General features: G+C 33.4%; 1 long non-coding RNA gene across 6 annotated transcripts in view; it reads left to right on the forward strand.

The window, feature by feature from the left end:
- The first annotated feature begins 319 nt into the window (after window positions 1–319).
- LOC105485592 (uncharacterized) overlaps window positions 320–24,655 on the forward strand; it is a 75,421-nt gene continuing 51,085 nt past the window's right edge. For 5 of the 6 annotated variants that reach the window (XR_011614760.1, XR_011614761.1, XR_011614763.1 and 2 more), the window contains exons 1-3: window positions 320–433; window positions 3,249–3,375; window positions 17,516–17,681. This is a non-coding gene — a long non-coding RNA (uncharacterized lncRNA). The remainder of the gene's footprint in view (window positions 434–3,248; window positions 3,376–17,515; window positions 17,682–24,655) is intronic. The other variant, XR_011614762.1, reaches the window with a different exon arrangement.

A 24,655-nucleotide genomic window follows, 5' to 3' on the forward strand; every position in this document is an offset into this window, starting at 1 on the left:
CTTATTTCTTATTGTCCCTGCAGGCCTCTTCAGGTCCCTTCAGGTCTCTGTCCCTGATAGTTCCTTTAAGTTTCTGCTAGTCTTTGCTAGTCTCTACTTCTGTATTTCTTTAGGACACTGACCTTATATTGCTCGTCTTTGCTAGTCTTTATCCCTATCTATCCCTATTTGTCCCTGTTCGGGCACCACTTGTGACTGACTGCCATGGTTACTACTTGAGGCCATCACTACAACAGTTACTACTGTTACTGCTTGAGACCATCATTATGACTGAACAAACGGATAAACACAGAAATGATGACAAAAGAAACTATTTAAAGGAAAGGCTAGCATGGAGAAGAGGAAGAGAGCTCCCTGCTTCTAGTGAGCAAAGGCAGCCCCCCTTGAGCTTCTACAGCCCTTCTTATTAGGTAACAAGAGCAACCAGGAGGAGGTAAAGATTAGTCAGCTGCTTAATTGATCACAGGTTCATATTGTTACTGACAGGCTTCAGATGTGCCTAATCACAAGAACTATTTGTGCGGCCTGCAACGTGTTTTCATTGTGTAATATAAATAGAATTCAAGGAAGTCTGTTGATGTTTTATATTTTCTATTCATAATGGCATATTTTCTTCAAGGATTTAATTTAGAATCATCTTAATGAAGAGAAACACAGATTGAATTACATACATTAACTCAGTTTAGGTATATTTCAAGTCAAAATTTTTAAATGATAATTCAGATGACTTAGTGTTTATGCTTTTGTTTTATTTCATTATATAAGGCACAATGTTTTTAGGATTTCTTTTTCTTTATTTTTTCTTTTCTTTTTTTTTTTTTTTTTTTTTTTTTTTGAGACAGAGTCTCGCTCTGTCCCAGGCTGGAGTGCAGTGGTGTGACCTCGACTCACTGCAAGCTCTGCCTCCTGGGTTCAAGGGATTCCCCTGCCTCAACCTTTCCAGTAGCTGGGATTACGGGTGCAGGGTGCACATTACCACAACGGCTAATTTTTTTTTTTTTTTTTTTTTTTTTTTTGAGACGGAGTCTCGCTTTGTCGCCCAGGCTGGAGTGCAGTGGCGCGATCTCGGCTCACTGCAAGCTCCACCTCCTGGGTTCACACCATTCTCCTGCCTCAGCCTCCCGAGTAGCTGGGACTACAGGCGCCCGCCACCTAGCCCGGATAATTTTTTGTATTTTTAGTAGAGATGGGATTTCACCGTGTTAGCCAGGATGGTCTGGATCTCCTGACCTCGTGATCTGCCCACCTCGGCCTCCCAAAGTGCTGGGATTACAGGTGTGAGACACCGATCCCAGCCACGTTTTTAGGATTTCTAAAATAGAAAGAAGAAAAAAAAAAAAAAACAGAAAGGCAAGAGAGAGTTCATGGTTCTCTGAACAAGGTAATAGTGAGGGTTTACTAATTATAAGTGCATAGCCATTCCACAAAAGCCCATATTTGAAAACAGCATATCATTCATAGTAACCCACAAAAAGTAAATTAAACAAACATTGTATGGACAGAAAATCATAATTTTGGTCGGCGGAAATAATATGTAATATAAATATACTCTGTGTAATACTGAAATAGCAGTAAGACATACCCAAAAAAGTAACTATTCTCTGATTAATGGTTGGACAATTTTCCTTATTATTGAATTAGGTACTTTATATAAATATGTATTATCTAGATAAATTATACATATGGTATAATTATATATAATTATTTATATGGTGATATATAATCTCAACAAACAGGATGTGAGAGAGAATAGTGTTTCATTTTTATTAACTAGAAATATAATTTGACATATTACTCTAAGCATCACACTTTTTTTCCTCATACATCAAAGAAAACATTTTGTAATTTGAGTAACCCAGATGCCATTTGAATAAAAGATGATGTAGGGAATAAAAGACACTTCACACAGAAATTAAATAATTTCAGAACAATAGAGGTTATACATGAGATTTAATAGAAGCCTCTTAGTATATGTATGAGGGAACTGACTCAATGAGATTATGTGGCCTGATTAGACAATTCATCTGTATGTTGGCAGAGCCACACTTGAATGGAAGAATTTTTATTCTGAAATTCTATCAAAATATAATTATCATTTATATGTGTAATTCATATGAAAGGATAAATCTTATTGATGCACTTAACAAATGTATAAATATGCCTGAAATGGTTTCCTCTGTCTAACTAATTTAAAAGTTGATATTTTCCATAATCCTATTAATTTTTAAGATAGCTTTCTATTGTTTATTCCCCAATTCTGAACTGGGGATTTATAAAGGCAAACAAAATTTAGATAATCTATAACATGATTTTAAATTGCTAGTGAGTGCTAGTGGAAATTCATGGAATTTTCTTTGTTAAATCTCTTTCAGTGAAATCATCATGCCATATGACCCTGTAGTTTTTGAAATCTGGGTACCAAGGAAAAATCCAAAGATTGGAACTAACTAGCTAAAAATCAAACTAACTGAGAATACTTTAGCCATTACTTAGTAGTCATGTTTTCTATCATGGTGTCTTACTAAAATCAAACGTCACTGAGCATGGTGATTTATTCATTCATTTGCCCAATGCATTTATTTATTGAATCATCAAGTTTTTCTAGAATGCATATGATGGTCCTTGAATTGTTCTAAAAAATGGGATCTATAGGGCAGTTTTTCTGACTTTCAAAACCTACATTTCACTAGGATGAATAAGTGATATACAGAAAAAATTAATCAAATATATTATGATACATATACATAATGACACATATACAAGCATATATTAAAGTGCAAAGATAATTCCTTTTTATAATGTAGTGCTTGAGTTGATTCCTTTACAAAAACATGGACCTGAAAATGCATCAAGTTAAACAATAGTTTTTGCATGGGAATTGGTGAAGATCTTATGCCGAGGTCTTCAGGAATCAGAGCTCATGCTGTGGTGCAGGATGCTGCCTAAAGATACAAACCTAGAAATATGAAGATTTAAAGACTGTGAGGTAGAATGGAAGATCCAATATACATCTAAAATGAGTTTCTAAAGAAGTCAATTTTTACAAATAAGGAGCGGCAGTATACAGAAAGAGCATAGTAGACAGAATAATTATATCCCAAAGATGTTCACATTGTACTTCTTGGAATCTGAGACTAGTTACCTTTACGACTTTGTAGATTTGATTATGGATACAGAAGTTGAAATGACGAAAATATCCTAGACATCATGGTAGTTAACAGTCTAATGACACAACTCTTTAAAACCAGAAAACCTATGCCAACCATGCTCAGAGGAGATGTAATGACAGAGAAAGCTTTAAAGAGATGTTACATTATAAGGACTTGACCTCTGCTTGCTGGGACTGAAGACGGAGAAATGAGGCAATAAACCAAGGTAGGCAGACACCTCTAGAAACTAGAGAACATTCCCTGAGTTTACAACCAATATGAAAATGGGAAACTTGGTCCTACAGTTACCAGGAACTGAATTCTACCAGCAACCTTAAATGAATGAAGAAATGATTTCATATCTAGAGCCTCTAGAAAGGAAAGCAGCTCTGCCAACATTTTGATTTTAGGCAATGTCGTGCTTCTGACCCAGAGAACTGTAAAATAATATATTTGTGCTGCTTTAATTTGTGAAATTTATGGTAATTTGTTATGGTAACAATAAAAATGAATAAAAAGTTAATACCCCAAAACTAAGGCATAGTGTAGCTAACCAAATGATTATAAGGCATAAAGTTGTAAAGCAAGAATTTACTCCAGAAACCCCAAAGCAGGGTTATTTATCTTAATAGTTTAGAATATGGTAGTAACTACGTCCCTGAAGAGTACACATTGCTTTTTAATAACTAAAAATCTTTTTCAAATGTTATCTACAACTTTATTTCCCATGAAAGTCTCAATGTGAAAATTGTAAAAGCTGCACTTTTTCTAGAAAAAAATAAAAAATAATAATTAAAATACTTTAAATACCAAATATAAAAATTATACAAATATGTTTTCTCAAAGATAATGTTTAGAAAAGTAGTAATCAAAGTTATAATTACATGTAATTAGTGATTTATTAGAAGTGATTACCATTGCGGGACCTTACTTGACTGAAAAGGCCGACCTACTCTGCTTTAAAAAAATGAAATTTATAATATTGGTATTAAATAATTTTAATACATAGTGGGCGCAAAAACACTTGAATTCTCTCTAAGACAGAATTGAAATAAGAAATTAAGTAAAAGGCTCAATTAGTCTTTTAAGAGCTCTAAGTTGGGCTATTAATATCCACGAGGGATAGTCTTTGGCTTTTGGGCTAACATAGGCAGGACATTTTTTATCATCTCCATTTATGTATAAAGCTAGTAAAGTAAAATTTTTGACCCTAAAATATCTCCACATCAGTGAAAGGACACTAAAATCATCTGTTCAACTGTCCAGAAAATTACAATAAATTGTGCTGTGTCCTACATACAGGGCTTAGGTAAAAGCTGATATTCAGTAGTGGCTATGAATTACATATTTGTATGTTCTTGAATAGCTCAAGCTGAAAGATAATGTTAAAATGATCCCAGATAAGAAATATTCCTAAAATATTGATTAGAAGTAATTTATACAACTAAGTACTGGCAGTTCTATAACCCAGGACCCAATTGAGTAAGCTTTAGCTGTGTTCATTTAAAAAAAAAAAATAGAATTTACCTTTTAGAGAAGTTTTAGGTTCACAGAAAATTTGAGTGGAAAGTACAGAGTTCCCATATACCTCCTATGTCTACACATGCACAGCTGCTACAACTATCAACCACCTGCACAAGCCCTACATTTATTAAAATTGATGAACCTACATTAATAACTTATTAGTATCCAAAGTTCATAGTTTTTATTGAAATTTATACTTGAAATTTTACATTCTACATCTCTCGACAAATTTCTCAAGGCACAGAACCACTATTATAGTATTATATGGAATAGTTTAATTGTCCTAAAAATCCTCTTCTCTGCCCATTCATCCTTCTTTTTTTCCCAGCTCCTGGAAAACATTGATCTTTTAATTGTCTCCATAGTTTTGTCATTTTCAGAATGCCATATAATTGGAATTACATAGTGTATAGTCTTTCTGTGTTGACTTATTTCACTTAGTAACATACATTTAAGATTCCTCTATGTTTTTTCATGGCTTGATAGCTCATTTATTTTTAGCACTGAAAAATATCAAATTATCTGGATGTACCATAGTCTATCCATTTTACTTAATGAAGGGTATGTTAGTTGCTTCCTAGTTCGGGCAATGATGACTAAGCAGCTATTAAACTAAACATCCTTGTGCGGGTTAGTATGTGGACATAAGTTTATAACTCCTGTGGGTAAAAACTAAGGTGCAAAATTGCTGGTTCATTTGGTAAGAGTTTATTTAGGTTTTGTATAAATTCTTCCAACTGTTTCTGAAGTGCCTGTATCATTTTGCATTCCCACCAGCAAAGAATTAGAGATTCTGTTGCTCCACATCCTTAGCTTTTGTTGTTGTTTTCAGTGTATTGGATTTTAGCCATTAAAATAGATGTGTACTAGAAGCTCATTGTTTTAATTTGCAACTCCCTCATGGCAAATAATATTGAATATCTTTTGTATACTTATATGCCATCTGCATTTTTTTTTTTTTTTTTTGGTAAAATGTCTGTTCAGATTGTTTGCTCATTTCTTAATCAGGTTGTTTGTTTTCTTCTTACTGGGTTTTAAGAGTTCTGTATATATTTTGGATAACAGTTCTTTATCAGATGTGTTTTGAAATATTTTCTCCCAGTCTGTAGCTGTCTTCTCTCTTTTAATAATATCTTTAACAGAGCAGAAGTTTTTAATTTTAATGACATCTACCTTATCAATTATTATTTTTTTTCATAGATCATGACTTTGGTTTTGTCATCGAAGTTTTAAAAACTAAATGGCAAATCCAATTTTATCTGGGTTTCTGCTGTGTTATCTTCCAGAATTTTAGAGTTTTGCCTTTTACATTTTGGTTTATGATCCATTTTGTAGGCAGAATAAGGTCTGTGTCTAGATTCTTTTTTTTTTTTTTTTCATGTGGATATCTTTATTCTAGCATCATTTTGTGAAAATCTTATTTTTCCCCCATTGTATTGTTTTTGCTCTTTTGTCCAAGATCAATTGTCTACATTTTTGTGATTCTATTTCTTGGCTTCCTATTCTGTTCCATTAATGATATATTTGTGTGTGTGTGTATATATATTTGGTTTTTTTCTTTTTTCTTTCTTTTTTCTTTCTTTTTTTTTTCTTTTTTTAAGATGGAGTCTTGCTTTGTCACCAAGGCTGGAGTGCAATGGTGCAACCTCTGCCTCCTGAGTTCAGACGATTCCCCTGCCTCAGCCTCCCAAGTAGCTGGAACTACAGGCACGTGCCACCATGTTTGGCTAATTTTTGTGTTTTTAGTACAGACATGGTTTCATCATCTTGGCCTGGCTAATTTTTGTATCTTTAGTAGAGATGAGGTTTCACCATGTTGACCAGGCTGGTCTTGAACTCCTGACCTCAGGTGATCCTCCTGCCTTGGCCTCTTAAAATTCTGGGACTGCAGGTGGGAGCTACCACACCTGGCCTATTATTTGTCTGTTCTTTATCCAATATCACACTATCTTGGATACTACAGCTTTAAAAGAAGACTGGAAATCAGGTAGTGTAAATTATTCAGTTTTATTTGACTAGTTCAATCTTGTGTTTACTATTCTGGGATTTTTGCATCTTTCTATAAACTGTATTATCAGTTTGTTGATATCCACAAACAACATTCTGTGATTTTGATTGAAATTAAATTGAATATGTAGGTAAAATTAGAAAGAACTGACATAGTGACAATATTGAGATTTCTTGTTCATGAACATAGGCTAACCCTTAATTTATTCAATTCTTCTTCAGTTTTGTTCTCATTAGAATTTAGTAGATTTTCTCACATAAATTTTGTATGTATTTTGGGGGTTTTTACCTAAATATTTTACTTTGGAGATGCTAATATAAATAATATTGTGATTTTAATTTTTAATTCCAATTTCTCATTGCTAGGATACCAATATATTTAGTGCCACTAAAACTTAACAATGACACAATTGATTATTAATGTCAGAAAATATAGTAAACAATAGAAGTACTTCAATGAAGATTAAAATATAATAAAAATTAAAATACATATTTGTGCTAGTAATAAAAGTACAGAGAAATTTAAAAAATAATAAAACAAAGTTTATAGAAAATACAGTCATTATAATTAAAGGTCAATGTATAGATCACATAGCACATTTTACATAACTATATGTAGAATTAATGCTGTAGAAGAAAGATCTAAAGGAGAATGTAATAATATAAAAATAAAATATTGAAAAAATGGAAGATCAAATATGAAGAGGAAAATATAAAATAGAAAAATAGGCTTGAGCATCAAGCCCTACGATCATCTTTTCAACCTGGTAGTCACAAGTGGCTTAAGTGGATGGTAATTGAATGAAAGGTGTAGATTCTAAGATTCAAGCCATGTAATTGATTTACATGTATATAGCATTACAGTCAAAACTACAACACATCATAATAAAATATTAGAAGAGCAAAGAAAACAGAAATCATAAAAAAGTTAAAAAGATAAATAATATTTCTTAAAGCCTAACAATATGTTTCTCATGAACAAAAATAAATATCATAAATCAGTATAATTAGGTTCTTGTAATATTTGAGAAGAGGTAGAAATGATGATGACATTTAAACATTATCAAGTTAAAATGCACGTTAAATTATTTAGGTAATCAGATGTCTGGCTTCACCTCAGGAAGCAGAAAGCTACAAAGAGACATTTTCACATCCTAAAAGGAAAAAGCTGGATAATTTATAAAGCCATAGGCTTTCTTGAACTCATTGGGGTGTCAAGATTCCAAGGCAATACACTAGCCTGAAATCTAAGGGAATTCAGGATAGAGCAAAAGCAGTGGCTCGTTTGTGGCAGTAAAAGACAATAGAAGTCTCACTTCAAGTAGGTAAGAAGAATCCAATGAAAATGTTTAACAAATTTGTAAAGACTGAACACAACCCTTAAAAGCTGCAGATGTAAAGGGAACTCACAATAACTTGCAGCCTGCAAGATCCCTGGACCTGACCAGTTATGTATGATAAAAATTGGGAGAAGGGAGGGAAACCAGAGAACACCCCTATTGGAAGTTTTGGCCAGGAGGAGTGGAGTGGCTACAGATGTATGGAAAATATATAGTTCTACCTGTGCCTTTTTCCTCTCAGGAACAAAAGTTCTGAGCCACTGGGAATGAATAGCAAACTCTTTTATTCTGATGACACAAATGAAGGTCTACAATCGGGGAAGGAACAAGTAAAGTGGGGAAAATGTTCCTCCACTCCTGGGAATGTAGTAGAAAAATTTCCTGGGCCCAAACCACAATTTTTAACAGTGAGAGAAGGCCACAACCTGAGACTTGGGGTCACAAAGCCTGCCTGAGTTGGGGGCAAACCAAGAGAAGAGAAAACACTTCTACCCCAAAAACTACAATGACAACACCTGGGAACTGGAAATAGCAGCCTATTATTAGAGGAAGGATCAAGAATATGAAGGGTATGTAGAGAGGTGCTTTCTAAGGTGCAGTTTTAAAACTTGAAGAAGAACAGTGATGACGACCCTCTGGCAAGCCAGTGTATATCCTAAGCCCAAGGTAACACTAGAGGAATAACATCCAGTGTTCCACTGAAGCTTGCAACAAGAAAATCTAAAGACAGCTCTACTCTGGATTAGACTGAATCAAACACCCATGCTAATGACCCAGTAGTCAAAGAGAAGTGACCACTAAAATCCAGATAATGTTCACTTCTGTCTCTCCTGTTCTATACAAAATGTGTCAAAATCAGTTAAGAATTATGGTAAGAGCAATGAACTGAACTGGACTCCAAAGTTACCCAAATATTGAAATTATCAGACTGGGAATTTAAAATAACTATAATTAATATATAAAAGGTTCAAGTGGAAAAGATTTACAACAAACAACAGGTAGGGAATTTCAAAAGATGAACTATACAAAAGTGTCAAAAGTTAAGCTTAAAACAACAGCAAAAGGAACCTGGTAACAGAAACAAAGATTTATTTCAACAGGCTCATCAGTAGACTTGACTGAGTTGTGAAAAGAGTAAGTGAAAAGTTAATTTAAAAAGCAATAAAAGTGCCAGGTGCAGTGGCTCTTGCCTGTAATCCCAGTACTTTGGGAGGCCGAAGCGGGTGGATCACTTGAGGTCAAGAGTTCAAGACCAGCCTGGCCAACATGGTGAAATGCCGTCTCTACTAAAAATACAAAAATTATTTGGGCATGGTGGTGCGCACCTGTAACCCCAGCTACTCGGGAGGCTGAGGCAGGAGAATCGCTTGAACCAAGGAGGTAGAGGTTGCAATGAGCCAAGATCATGCCACTGCACTCCTGCCTGAGCAACAGAGTGAGACCCTGTCTCAAAAATCAAAACAAACAAACAAACAAAAACAATAAAAATTAGCCAAATAGGCAAAAAGAAATGAGAATACTGAAAGAAAATAGAGCATCCAAGAGATGTGCGGCAATATTGAATAGCCTAAGATATACACAATGGGAATCCCAGAAAAACACACACAAAATAGAATAAATATTTGAAAAAGGCCATTTTTAAGAATAATGAAAATCATAAAAAAATCTCAAGCAGAATAAGTACTTTCAACAAAATATACCAGCAGACATAGCATTCTAAATGTTGAAAAATTCAAGATAAATTAAATCTCTTTATTGCAAGCAATAAAAAAGAAGTAAAGATGGGAAACACAGCAGATTATATATACAAATAAATATAAGAAGTATAGCAAATTTCTTACTTTAAAAGTACTGGAAGACAGGGTATTAGAATACATAAAATAAAACAAACAACACAATAGCAAAAAAAAAAAAAAAAAAAAAAAAAAAAAAAAAAACTCTGCTAACCCAAGAGAAAATATATTCCAAATACGAATGAAAAATATATTTTTCTCATATATTCAAAATGAGAAAATTTATTACCAGCAGACCTAGGTTACAAAAAAGCTTAAAAGAAGTTATCATGGCAGAAATAGGATGATTATAATTAAGAACTTGCTTCTGCAGAAAAAAAGAAGATAATTCCTGACAATGGGTGAAATAAAGGTAAACAAAAAAGCTTTTAAGAAATTATTATTTTAGGTCTCTAAAAAATTGGGATTCAAATTTATTCAGATCTAATTGATTTTTCTGGAGATTTTAGTTTTTATTCAATAAATGTTTTATGTAATTATTAATATATTTGATTGCTTTGTCTTTATCCCTTTTTGTTATTTTGTTCCCTTGTTCCTCCTTTTTGAACTCATTTGGATTAATAGAGTGTTTTATTACTACTTATTTTATTTTTATTTACATTGAAATATTTTAGTTACCTGGAGAACTGCTAATCATGTAGAAACTACTCGGCTATATCAGAAACAAGATTTACTTTTTAAACTGATAGAAGGTTAACCCTTCACAGGTTTTTATGTTGCCTTGTTCCTGTATTCCACCGGAATGTGATTAAGTTAAAAAAAGACAAAATAAAGAAGTGGTATGTGTGTTTGGAGTCATAAGTGAGATGTCGAATGGAGCAGCTGGTGTGAATGTAAGAAGATATTAGTTATAATTGGCTTTACGGAAAAAATGACAATAAAAATGTCCCGCATATGCTTGTCCTCCATATTAAACACTGCTTACACTTACGGATAAATGATAATGCCTTACTTATAAAAATATTAAAATGTTATTTTCAATTTTTTTTTGAAATCTATGCAATCCTATTATCATAGTCAAAGTGTCATGGCTTGTAAGATTGCTGGTAGAGGAGGATTTTCTAAAATGTAGTGTTTGCTACATTTCAAATACTTTACATTCATTGCTAATGATTCTCTTTTAAAGGTTGTAAACAGTAGAATACAAAATATTTCAGTTTTTAATCAATATATCATACTTCATCTACTCATCAATTCATGAACATTTGAGTTATTACCATTTTACTCTTAGAAACTTGGATTAAAGGTGCATATATGAACTGATTTTTACTGATAAGCTTTTATTCAGGTCTATCAGTGTTCACATGTTTGTTTTAGGCTGTGTTGGTAAAAGCCCATCCTGTTTGTTTATATTACCAGACAGTCCTCCTCATTCTTCCTTTCTTCCCTTTTGCTCACTGCAGGTTAATTTCTCTCATGAGATTGTGGTTGGTTTTTATCTTAACGGAAATAAGAAGAAGGAAAACTCAAATTCTACCATACTTAATAGTGGAGGCTGGAAATGAAGTTGGTGGGGGAATAGAGGGAGGCATGTGTGGAGTCGTCTAATTTCTGGGATGCAGGGAATGCTACAGGGCTCGGTGCCACAAGCACCTTGTGCCCTGAGCCAGTCTCCAGGGCTATGCCCAGTGCTCACTGGGTCTCAGTACCTTGTGTTCTGCCCGGCACTCACATGAACAACCTGCACACAATTACTAGGGGCCAAGACGCTGTCTGAGATGCCATGTCCTGTTTGGGAATTGTTTAAAATAAAATCAATGACCCTTCCCTTCTTTAAAACAATGTTTTGTTTTTACTGTAGAATATTTTTATTTATATGAACTTATGGGATACAAGGGTAATTTTGCTACATTGATATATTGCATAGTGACAAAATCAGGGCTTTTAACGTATGCATCACTGGACTAATGTACATTGTACACATTAAGTAATTTATCATCCACTTCCCTCTCACCCTGAAAGTCTCTATTGTCTATCAGGATGTAAGAATATTCTAGGCTTAAGAAGTTTGTTTGAAATGGAGTACAAAATTATTTTGTTCACAATGATCCATTTATAGAGTTCTGAAAGGAGATTGGAAGAAAATGTGAGAACTGAACCCATAAGAACATTTTTCTTCCTGTTTCTATCAGGGGGCATTTTAACCATCAGCATTTTTATTTACTTGCTCTGGCTTTGGCATGATTTGCTATTGGAGAGACATAACGATATTGTTTTTCTTCTGATGTAGACAAAATATTCATTTCTAATCCTGCAGGTAAGTACAATGCAAATAAGTGGCATAGAAGTCAATTAAATTTTGTCCCTTCTTAAATGCCATGAGTAGAGACATATTCAAAATTCAATAAGTCAATGTTTTGGAGTTTTGAATGTGGGGAGAAACTTATTCCTATAAGAAGTTGCATAGCAATTGCTTTATAATGAAGTTGATGTATACTCTGAATAAGTGAATGTGCTATATTGACATATATTTAACAAATTATATTAAAGGTATTGAAAATACTGTTCTGAAAATAGAGTATTAAAAATATAGGTATATACCTATAAAATAAAAAGAGGGTATTTTATTCATTCTTGTTGATACCTTTTTTCTAGCAGCATAAACAATTGATAACTGAGTGGCTCTGTTCTCTGTTCTTTAAAAATTTATTATTACTTTCTTGGTGGCTTTTCTGATTTTTGACATTTCTTTTTTTCACTTTACAGTGTCAGTTTCTGTCTTGTAGTTTTCTATTTGGCCAAATTTAAGCTCCTTTCTGTATTATTATTTCTGTACTCTTTAAACTATCTTTGCATTCATCCCTAAGATTTTATTGTTCACTCCTTATCAAAAATTGAAATCTCTATCCCTATAAGCTAATCCCTGCTCTCAAAATTACCTGTATTTATATGTATTTTAATTCCACTATTGGACATTTTTAAATAAAACATTCAAAAATATGTATTCTTGATAAAATAACTCTTTTACCTTTTTATTCATTTTCAAACTGAACATAAATGGGACTATATTAAGGTTACGTAAAAATATGATTAACATTTTTATTAATTATTTTCATTTTCATGCTATTTTGATTTATTTGCTAACATGAAAATGTAGAAACAAAATACCATGGTATTAAATAAATTCTTCTTTAACACTTTCTTCTTTACGTCTTTACATACATGAGTGTTCACATCTTTAACACTCATTTTATTTAAGAAATAAAACTACCCATAATCTACTGAAAATATGTCTTCAAAAGATTTTACTGTCATTTTGTAATTTCAACAGATTTGGAAAGGATCATATTAAGCCTAATACTTTGCATATTTAGGGTATTCATTTATGTTTCAGAATTTTTTTTTTTTTTTTTTTTTTTTGTAGTAAAAGGTCTAGATTCAGAAGGCAAAAGATGAAGTTGACATTTCAGGCTCTGTAATTGCCTAGGTGTTACCATTTATATCTGGGTAATAGCTATTGATAAAATAAATATATACATCTTGGAATCCGCACGAAGTCTGTGAGAGCATTGTGCCACCAATACTTTGCCTAGAATTGTGCATCACCAGAGCAGTAACATTTGTAAATTAATGTGTCTTTTTTCAGGGAGCTTTCACAACATCTCCATGAGGTAGTTAAATTTTGCCAGTCTAAGATTAAAAGGATCTGGGCCTCACCAACTGATAACTGCCTTTTACCCACAGCGCCCCCCGCTTCCCCCTACCAAGTGATCATCCAGGTGACACTTGAGGAACTTTGATGATGGGGAGTTCATCAGTCTTTAGTCAGTCTGTTAAATCTTTCCACCACTTAGTGAGTTTTGTATAGTTGTCTTAATGCATAATTCTGCCTTCTGCAGAGATAGAATTACTTAAGGATGTTTGAAATACAGGTATACCTCAGAGATACTGTATGTTTAGTTCCAGACCACCACAATAAAGTGAATATAACAATAAAATGAGTCACACAATTTTTAGGTTCCCATTTCATGCACATAAAAGTTGTTTTGACTACATTGTAGTCAGTTAAGTATGCAATTGCTTTATGTCTAAGAAAGAGTACATACCTTAATTTAAAAATACTTTATTTCTAAAAAATGTTAACAAACCTCTGAGTCTTTGGAGAGTTGTAATCTTTTTGCTGGGGGAGGCTCTAATTGAGGGTTGCTAACTCATTAAGGTGGTGGTTGCTGAAGGTTGGGTGGCTATGGGAATTTTTAAAATGAACCAACAATAAAATTTAAAACCTCAATTGACAGTTCTACAAAAATATTTCTGCAGAATGTGATGCTGTTTGATAGAATTTTATTCACTATAAAACATCTTTCAAAATTGGAGTCAATCCTCTCAAAACCTGTTGCTGCTTTATCAAATAATTTTATGAAATATTCTAAATCCTTTGTTGTTGTCTCAACAATATTTACAGCATCCACACCTGAAGCAAATTTGATCTTAAGAAACAATCTTCTTTACTCACCCACAAAGAGCACATCTACATCTATTCAAGTTTATCATAAAATTATAGCAATTCAATCATATCTTTAGACTCCAATTCTATTTCTAATTATCATACTATTCCCATGACATCTGCAGTTCTTCCTTCCACTGAAGTCTTGAACCCCTCAAAGTCATCCATGAGGATTGGAATCAACTTCTTCTAAACTTCTGTTGATATTGATCTTTTTACCTGCTCCTATGAATCACAAATGTTTTAATGTCATCTAGCCAATAAGTTAATTATTTCCAGAGGTTGTGCATTTTCTTTGCTCCTATCTATCACAAGAATCATTTATGGCAGCTAAAATATTGAAAAATGTAATTCTTAATGACACCTCAAATTTGAAATTAATCTTTGATTCACAGTCTATAGAACAAATATTGTGTTAGTAAACATGAAAGCAATACTAATATCCTTGTACATCTCCATCAGAGCTCTCGGGTGATTAAGTGCAGTGTCAATGTTTATAATATTTTGAAAGACTTTTTATAGCAGTAGGTCTCAACAGTGGGCTTAAAATATTCAGGAAACCATATTGCAAACAGATGTGCTGTCATCCAATCTTTGTTATTCCATTATGGAGCACAGGCAAAGTATATTTAGCATAACTCATAAGGAATCTAGAATTTTCTGAATTGTAAATGATCACCAACTTCAACTTAAAGTCATCGGCTGCATTAGCCCATAATGAGAGAGTTATCCTCTCCTTTGAGGCTCTGAAGCAAGTCATTGGTTTTTCTTACTAGCTATGAAAGTCCTCAATAACACCTTCCAATAGGAAGCTCTTTCAATCACATTAAAAACTAGTTTTTTGGTGTAGTCACTTTTCTCAATCACCTTATCTAGATCTTCTGAATAACTTGCTGCAGCTTCTCCATCAGCACTTGCTGATTCACCTTGTACTCTTAGGTTATGGAAATGGATTCTTTCCTTACACATCATGAATCTGTCTCTGCTAGCTTCAAACTTTTTTTTTTTTTCTACAGCTTCCTCATGTCTCTGAGCCTTTGTAGAACTAAAGAGTTTGTTCCTTGCTGTGAATTAGGCTTTGGTGTAAGGGAATGTTATGGTTAGTTTGATCTTCTGTTCAGACCACTAAAACTTCATTATATCTGCAATAATGCTGTTTTGCTTTCTTATCATTTGTGTGTTCACTGGGGTAGCATTGTTAATTTCCTTCAAACACTTTTCCTTTATGTGACTTTCAGACTGTTGCGGCTTTCAACGTACCTTTATCACTAGGTGTATTAGTCAGGGTTCTCACTATGCTAATAAAGAAATATCTAAGACTAGGTAATTAATTTATAAACAAAAGAGGTTTAATGAACTTGCAGTTCAACATGGCTGGGGAGGCCTCACAATCATGGTAGAAGGCAAATGAGGTGGCAGGCAAAAGAGCTTGTGCAGAGGAGCTCCTGTTTATAAAGCCATTATATCTCATGAGACTTATTCACTACCAGGAGAATAGTATGGGGGAAACTGTCCCCATGATTCAATTATCTCCACCTGGCCCCACCCTTGACATGTGGGGATTATTACAATTCAAGGTGTGATTTGGGTGGGGACACAGCCAAACCATATCACTAAGCATAATTATTTCTAACATTTATTTTAAAGTGAGAGATGTGAAATTTTTCCTTTCACTTGAACATTGAAAGACACTTGTATAGTTTTCACTGGTTTAGTGGCAATATTATTGTGTTTCAGGGTCTAGGAAGGCCTGAGGATTGGGAGAAAGATGGGTGAATGGCAAGTCAGTAGAGCTGTCAGAGCACACACAGCATTTATAGATTAAGCTTGCTGTCTCATATGAGCAGGGTTCATGGATCCCCAAAATAATGACAGTAATAACATAAAAGATCACTGCTTACAGATCACCATGACGGATATAATAATAATGAAAAAGGGAGAATTTCCAAAATGCAACACAGAGACAGAGTGAGTGCTGTTGAAAAAATGCTATTAGAAAATTGGTGCCCATAGACTTGCTGAACTTAGGGGTAAAGTTGCCAGAAACCTTCAACTGGTAAGATATTTAATATCTGAGCAGCACAATAAAGTGAATCAAAATATGAGTTATCCCTGTGGTAAAATCTCAGTGGCCAATTTGGCTCCCATTTGAAGAATTTATGATTACAAAGTATATTTGAAATGCTTACTTATTAGCATTACCGAAAAGTATACAGAAAATTATGTATTTTGGAAATATTTTCATAAAGGGATTCTGTTATAATCTGTGATTCATGAATGCAACTCACATCTAAAAATAGAAAACAAAATTAGGAAAGGAAAATAATGGTACACAAAATTAGTTTCTATAGAGGTTCTCACATCTCTGATTTTCCTTTGGTTAATATCTTTCACATATTTGCTTAGTTTTCTTAAGCTAAACCAGTTTCTGCATTAGAGGAGTTACATGGATGGCTGTTGCCCTAGATTCTCATGTTTAAATACTTGTATGAATAAAACATAAAGGAGCAAACTGAAAAATTGACTTTGGCCTGTTTGGCAATAAAATATTAAAGGTAGATCCAATGAATCTCCATAAGAGCTCTTGAGTCAGGCTTGGAAGCTTGTGGCCAGGTACTGGCAAATCAAGGCCACATTTTTCCACCAATGTCTATAAATCTGTACCAGAGGTGGCAGTTGATATAAAGCAGGGAGATCAGAACTTCTGGCATACCTGTCATTGAAAGCCACACTGCTTGCTACACTGACGGCTAGAATATGGCTTCTCTATGGCAACAGAGTTCTCGTAGTGTTTATTTCTAATTGACATGTTTCATACTGTGTTTGACTGGCAAACTTTTAAATGTATTTCTTTGATTTAACACAAGGAAAGCTGGATAAGTGAATTCCTAACTACTGCTTTTGGGGAAGTGGTATTTATAAGGCAGGGATTTTTATAATACAAGATTACAAACAAATCATAAGGTCCCATGCCCATTACTGAACTATTCATTATTGCCCTTATAATGGTGAACTCTGATTGGATCACCTTATGGTAAGAGTCCACCTCTGTGACAAGAATCAGAATTTATGATTGACAGTCTTCAAAACAATAACATGTTTTGTTCTAGAAGGATTTTTCTCAAATTTTCTACATTTTTGTACTGACAATAAATAAACATTCAAAATGTACTTTGTAACCATAAAATCTTAAAAATAAAAGCCAAATTAGTCACTTTGGTAAATATCTGTTTACTACTTTGTTTTGTTTGCTAGCCTCTAGATTCTACATCATTATGGATGCAGTCTACTACATTCACTAATGAATCTCCAGCATCTAGTTGCAAAATTTGAACAACAAAATTGAACAACAAAAGTATGAATAAAAAGAAATAGAGATGTCTCTACTTTCTTCTTTGTTTGCTGCATTCCCAGGAATTAGGTCTGTGCCCCCAAAGCTAAGGTGTTTAAAATAATTTAAATCATACCTGTTATTTATTTTGCTAATTTTTCATTATGACATGTGTTTTGAAAAAAAAAAAACCTGTAGAAAAGCTGATGATATATAATATTACATTGGGAGTATGACTAGTATTAAAGCAATCATTTCATGGTTGGGTAATATATAATACAGCATACTATATTATGTAATATTACATGGTATATAATTTGTCATACTTTTAACCTAATGAGATGTTTCCAAACATATTAAATTAGAAATGTATTTTAAAACAGTCCTGCTTATTATTTATGCTTTGCCACAGGCAAGAGTGTCTTTAAGTTCTTACTACAAAACTCAAGTCAAGTTTTACCATGTTGAGCCATCAAAAGTTTTCAATTTTCTCTATACTCACAAATCTTTTTCTTTAACTAGCAGTTCAATTATTTAAACAGAATTATTATGGTAGCTTTTTAATTGTTCTAGCAAAAAAAGTCTACCTTTTCACATTAAAACGAAAAAAGCAAATAATAATCTGCATCAGTAATTATCACAATTTGCATAGCCCAGATCTTATTATTTCTGTTTTGGAAATGTCGATATTTATTATTTCAGCACAATATTTGTCAAAGATTATATCTTTACCTAATACATTATTTTACCAGTGAAGGATTATTTCAAAATTGCATCATTTTACTATTTTAATCATATTGTTCATTTTATTATGCAGATAATAACGTATACTTCTCTACTATTTGAAGAGCTAGTTCACTTAAATGTTATTAAACCTAGAAACTACTATGTGTCGTGTTCAGTGGAATGAAAAAGAATCATACATAGCACATAGAAATATGTCACACAGCCTGTAATCCTAGCACTTTGGGATGCCGAGGCTGGTAGATTGCCTGAGGTCAGGAGTTCAAGACCAGCCTGAGCAACATGGTGAAACCCCATCTCTACTAAAATACAAAAATATACAAAAACTACAAGTGTGTGCCTGTAGTCCCAGCTACTCAGGAGGCTGAGGCAGGAGAATTGCTTGAACTCGGGAGGTGGAGGTTGCAGTGAGCTAAGATAGTGCCACTGAACACCAACCTGGGCAACAGAGCAAGACTCTGTCTCTAGAAAAATAAAAAATAAAAAAGTAATACATGGAATGGAAGAGCTGCTTTGTATCCAGTAGCCTGAGTATGTATTGCTGCATTACTCTGAAATAAAAAGCAGAAGTTCTAACTATTTAGGAAGTAAGAAACTTAACAAACAATTACTTAGAAGGACAAGCAGATTGATAATGAGATTCCCGCTCCAAATATTGAACCACCATATAAACAAAGTTTGGTATTTGGAATCAGGGGGATTTTGAATCAGGAAAAAGAGTATTTGTATTACAGAAGCATAATGTATGCCTCAGATAAATGTAATTGCTAAAGGCCTAAAGGGATGATTATGTAGATGAATGAATGCAATTTGGTTTTCCAAAAATTTAAGATTTTTGTAAAAGGGCAAGCATCTCTCCAAAGTATTAAGCCAACATAGCTTAATATTATGAGTGATTTAAAAGAAGCTTTAGAAATGCAATTCATCAGTCATCTATTGTTTTCTGATTTAATCTTGCAATTGAGAACTTTGAAAGTTCAGAATGTCCTACTTTTCCAGGAATTTGTTAGTTCCCTGAAAAGATTGTCTTTCATTGTCATCAATTTGAGAAAAAAAAAGAGATAACTGAACTCAAGAAATATGTGTATGAGTAAAATGCTACAACCCAGAACGTTTGGATTTTTCATTAAAAACAAATAAAAAATGGTAGATTTAGTTCAGCATGACTATTTTATTCTAACATAAATTATAGTTTATTTTATTCCCTTAATGATACTTTCAAGTGCCTGAACAAGTAACAATTATGGTCTCTTTTCACTACTATAACTTTCTGTTTTGTTTTAATAATAATGAATTTGAAAATTAGCTGTATCCTGTCAAATGTCAATGTCTTCAGTTTTTAAGTTTAATGAATGATCTCAGTTTAGTACAGGCATAAGGAATAATAATATAAAGAAATTACATCAATTACCTTGTTTTCAGAAATTTATGTATAGTTTTAGGCTCACAGGTTAGGCCTGAGAGAAGCAGGAAAGAAAATATTTGGTCAGAAATACCCATGCAACTGTAAAACTATATCAAAAGGAGAGATGATTTTAAAAAAGGAAGAATTCACATTTTGTATGAGGCAATTAAAAGATTCTTTTTGTTTCTTCTTTTAAAGTAAAAAACCTATAAAAAAGAAAGCTGTGTTTGAGTAAAGACAGAAAATACAAGGGAGTAGTAAGGTTTATTGAAAACATACCTATTTTGGGCTAAGTCCTTCATAGATGCATTCCACTATTTAATTTGATAATATCCATGTGAGGAAGAAATGTTATACCCATTATGTATATAATGAAATTAGGCTGATAGAAATCACTTAACATTCATAACATATAAATGATACCCTTGATATTTGAATACATGATTGTATGAGTTTTAAATTTTATTTTTCATTGTACAACATGTTTTATAATGTATCTAAACTGCATTACTCCTGCAGAATGAAAGATATATATTCTAATAAACTTCAAATAAGATACATGTTATCTTAACATTGAAATAAATTGACTTATTTTGCCTTCCTGCAGAGGAAATACAGGGAGTCTTTGTTGGGAATGGGCAGGGAGGATGGTGGTGGATGAGAGAAAATATACATTTTGGAGTTAAAAATTAGTACTTTAATACCCTTTTCCAAAAATCTCACTGTATTTTAATCTGTTATACATTTTATTAATTTTGTTTTCATACACAGAATTTTAGAAAAAGTTGTGGCCATAAGCCACCTTGTTCTCATTTCATTTCTTCCATTCTGTAGAATTCTATTGATTGAACACTAAAAGGGTTTTAATCTAATTGAACATTAAGGAGATAATTATGTCTCAATTTTTGTCATTTGGAGGCATGCATGGAGGGGCTATTCAGAAAGTAATTATAACATCAAAGTTTTTTTTTATAATTAATCCTTGGGCACTATTATTGTTTGGTTATTTTCTTCATTCATCAGAGGAAGCAGTGATATATCACTGAGGTCAGTACATGAATTTTTTTTGTCTTCTAGCTTTGAGATTGACTTAATACGATATGAAAATCTGAAACTAATTATTATTGAGAAAAGGCTCCAACCATTTTAGGTTAAATTACAAGATCTCTGTGATAGATTTACCTGTATTTTCTATATCCTTATATTAAAGGAAATTGTTTCTTATAAAAAGTATTAGACTTTTTAATCCAGTTTGATAATCTGCATTGAATTGGAATATTTATTCCATTTATATTTAATGTGATTGATGATATATTTGATTTTAAACATACTCTATTGGTTTACTATTTGTTTCATATGTGATACGTTTTGTTATTTCATCATGCCCTCGATAACCTCAATAATCACATAATTGTTTACTACAATTTTAGTGGAAATTCTAACAACTTATATTAGTATATTTGACCTTAAAGATTGATATAGATTAGTAATTTTACCACTGCTTGTATAATGCATTAGAACACTTTATGTATATTTTCTATCTTCACTAATTTTGAAATAGTCACATAACTTGAGTTTAAATATATTTTACATGTAACAAGTAACTATTAGTATTGTTTTATTACTCATTTAGAATTATATTTGTATTTATATTATTTTATATTTCTATAAAAATGGTAAACTTGGGAAATCTATTTTTTTTCCTACATTTACATACTTCCATTGGGGATTATTCTTTTAGTAAAAGAATTACCAATAGGAATTAGTTGGTCTGCTCCTGACAGATTCTTACATTTTTGGTTTCTTAGAAAATATTTTTGTTTAGCTTTCTATTTTACTGATGTTTATATAAGTATTATATTCAATATTATATATATATTATATTGAAACAAATAATTACAACAAATGTAAATATATTTACATATGTTGACATAGGACAATGTCAGCATCCCAGAATATTCCTTACTACCCCTGCCTACTCATTGCCCTCCCCATGGAATAATCTCTCTTCAGGCTTCTGTAACCATAAAAGTTGCTTTGCCTTAGTTTTTTTAATTGAAATTCTTATAAATATATTTGTGTAGGTTGAGATATTTTGAACTTGGTCTTTCAACATCATGTGGTTTTATGCAAAAGTAGTTCAATTTTAATTATTACTTTGTAGTATTTCAGAATATGAACCTACATAATATTGCTCATTTTTTAAGTGTAGATTGACATTTGAGTTGTTTCTAGTTGGGGCTATTTTGACAAAGCTGTCATTGTTATTCTTATGCATATATATTCATTTCTATTCAGTATGTAAGTAGGCAAACAATTGCTGAATCATAGGAGAGTCATATTTTTAAGTTTAAAGGATACATCCATGTGTCTGTGTTTTTTTAAGACTGTTCAATTCACACTCCCATGAGCAACATGTTATAGTTTCTGTTGCTCTACATCTTCAGTAACACAGTGGGGTATAGTGAGGCTTTTATTATAAAATTTTACCATCTGGTCCTAGAAGATAGTTGATATGATTTCTATTTTTTTAAATCTTATTGTGATTTGCTTTATGACTGAGCATATGGTCAATTTTGGAGAATGTTCCATGCACAGATGAGAAGAATGTATATTCTGTGCTTGTTGGATAGACTGTTTGGTAAATGTCTTTTAGGACCGTTTGGTCTATTGTCCAGTTTAAGACAAGATATTCTTTGTTGATTTATGGCCTTGATCTTTCTAGTGATGTCAGTGAAGTGTTGACGTTTCCGACCATTATTGCATCACTATCATTCGCTTTTATTAGGCCTGCTAGTATTTGCTTTATGAATCTGAGTACTCTGATACGGGGTGTATATATATTTAGGAGAGATATATCTTATTGCTATCTGGATGACACAGTAGTAAAATTAGAGGTCAATACAAAGGGAAACTCTCAAAACTACACAAACACATGGAAACTAAAAAACTTGCTCCTTAATGAATTTGGGTATACAATTAAATAAAGGCAGAAATTGAAAAAAAGAAAATCTTTGAAATAAATGAAAATAGACACAAGATACCAAAACTTCTGGGATATATCAAAAGCAGTACTGAGAAAAAAGTTTATAGCATTACATGCCTACATCAAAAAGATGGAACGATCTCAAATTAACAACCTAACATCACACCTCAAGAAACTAGAAAAACAAGAACAAACCAAACTCAAAGCTATCAGTTGAAAAGAAATAAAAATTCAGAGAACTAGATTGTGATCCCCCAGAAAAGAAGGATCAATGAAGCAAAAAGTTGGTTATTTGAAAGAATAAACAGCATTGACTGACCATTAGCTAGACTAATGATGAAAACAAGAGAGAAGATTCAAATAAACATAATAAGAAATAATAAAGGTGACATTACAACTGATACCACAAAAATACAAAAGATCATCAGAGGCTGCTTTGAACATCTCTATGCACACGATTAAAAAACCTAGAGGAAATGAATAAATCCCTAGAAACATACAATCTCCCAAGATCGAACCAGGAAGAAATAAAAATTCTGAACAGACCAATAATGAGTTGATGAGTTAGAATTAATAATAAAAAAAGATCAACAAGAAAAATCCCAGGACCAAACAGATTCACAGCCAAACTGGGAAAAGGAGAGAAAAGTGGAAAGGATTTTGTCTTGTAGCTTAAGTGCAAGCTTAGCCACAGTAAAATACTATATCAGGACATTTTCTAACATTTTTAACTCCCATCTATGGTTCCAAGATAGCATTTAAGGATCCACTCAGAGCCTAGGGAAATTTGCTGCTCTGAGGGGAAGAACATAAACCTGCCTGGTTTCACCAACTGCTGATCATGGAGCCCAAGGTCCTGGAGTGAACATAGGTGGTAGCAAGTAGTGATTACAGCAGGTCTTGGACAAGACCCAGTGCTATGCTAGCTTAAGGTCTGACCCAGCACAGCGCCAGTGGTGGTGGCCACAGAGGGTGCTTTCATAACCACACCCCTAGCTCTAGGCAGCTCAGCACAGAGAGAAGACTCCATTTGTTTGGCAGAAAGTAAGGAAACAGAACAGTCTCTGCCTTATAATCAAGAGAAGTCTGTATGGAGGGAACATCCAGACCAGACCTAGCCAGAGAAGAATCACCTATGCCAGTGGTTGCAAGTTGAGTGAGTTTCTCAGCAAGTCTCACTACCATAGACCAAAGGGCTCTGTGGTTCTAGGTAAACTTGAAAGGCAGTCTGGGACACAAGGACTGCAATTACTGGACAACTCAGAGTGCTGTTCTGAGCTTAGAACCAGTGGACTAGGCTTGTGTGAAAGCTAAGGAGATACCAGCCAGAAAGCTAAGGGAGTGCTGCTATACCCATCCCCCAGTCACAGGCAGCACAGCTTGCAGCAACAAAAGTGACTCCTTCTTTCTGCTTAAAGAAAGGAGAGGAAAAAGAGGAATTTGTCTTGCTTCTTGGATACCAGCTCAGCCACAGTAGGATAGGGCACCAGTCAGAGTCATGAGGCCCCTATTCCAGGACCTAGCTCTTGGATGACATTTCTAGACACACCCTGAACCAAAACAAAAACCATTGCCTTGAAGGGAAAGACCTAGCCCTGGCAAGATTTATCACCCGCTGAATAAAGGGCCCTCATGCTATGAGACATGCTGGCTTCAGAAGTGACCCAGTACATTTCCAGCTGTGGTGTCTGTGGTGAAAGATTCTATGTGCTTGAGAAAAGAAGAGTGAAAAATAAAGGGAAATTTGCATTGGGCCTTAGTCACCAGCTTAGATACGGTGGGGCAGAGCAACAGGCAGGCAATTGGGATCTCCAAATCCAGGTCTAGGTTCTAGGACAGCATTTCTGGACCTGCCATGGGCCAGAGAGGATCTTACAGACCCGAAAGGTGAGTCCCCAGCTGGAAGCATTTACTACAAGCTGACTGAAG

Source organism: Macaca nemestrina, chromosome 16, assembly GCF_043159975.1.
Source record: "Macaca nemestrina isolate mMacNem1 chromosome 16, mMacNem.hap1, whole genome shotgun sequence".
Lineage (NCBI taxonomy): Eukaryota > Metazoa > Chordata > Mammalia > Primates > Cercopithecidae > Macaca > Macaca nemestrina.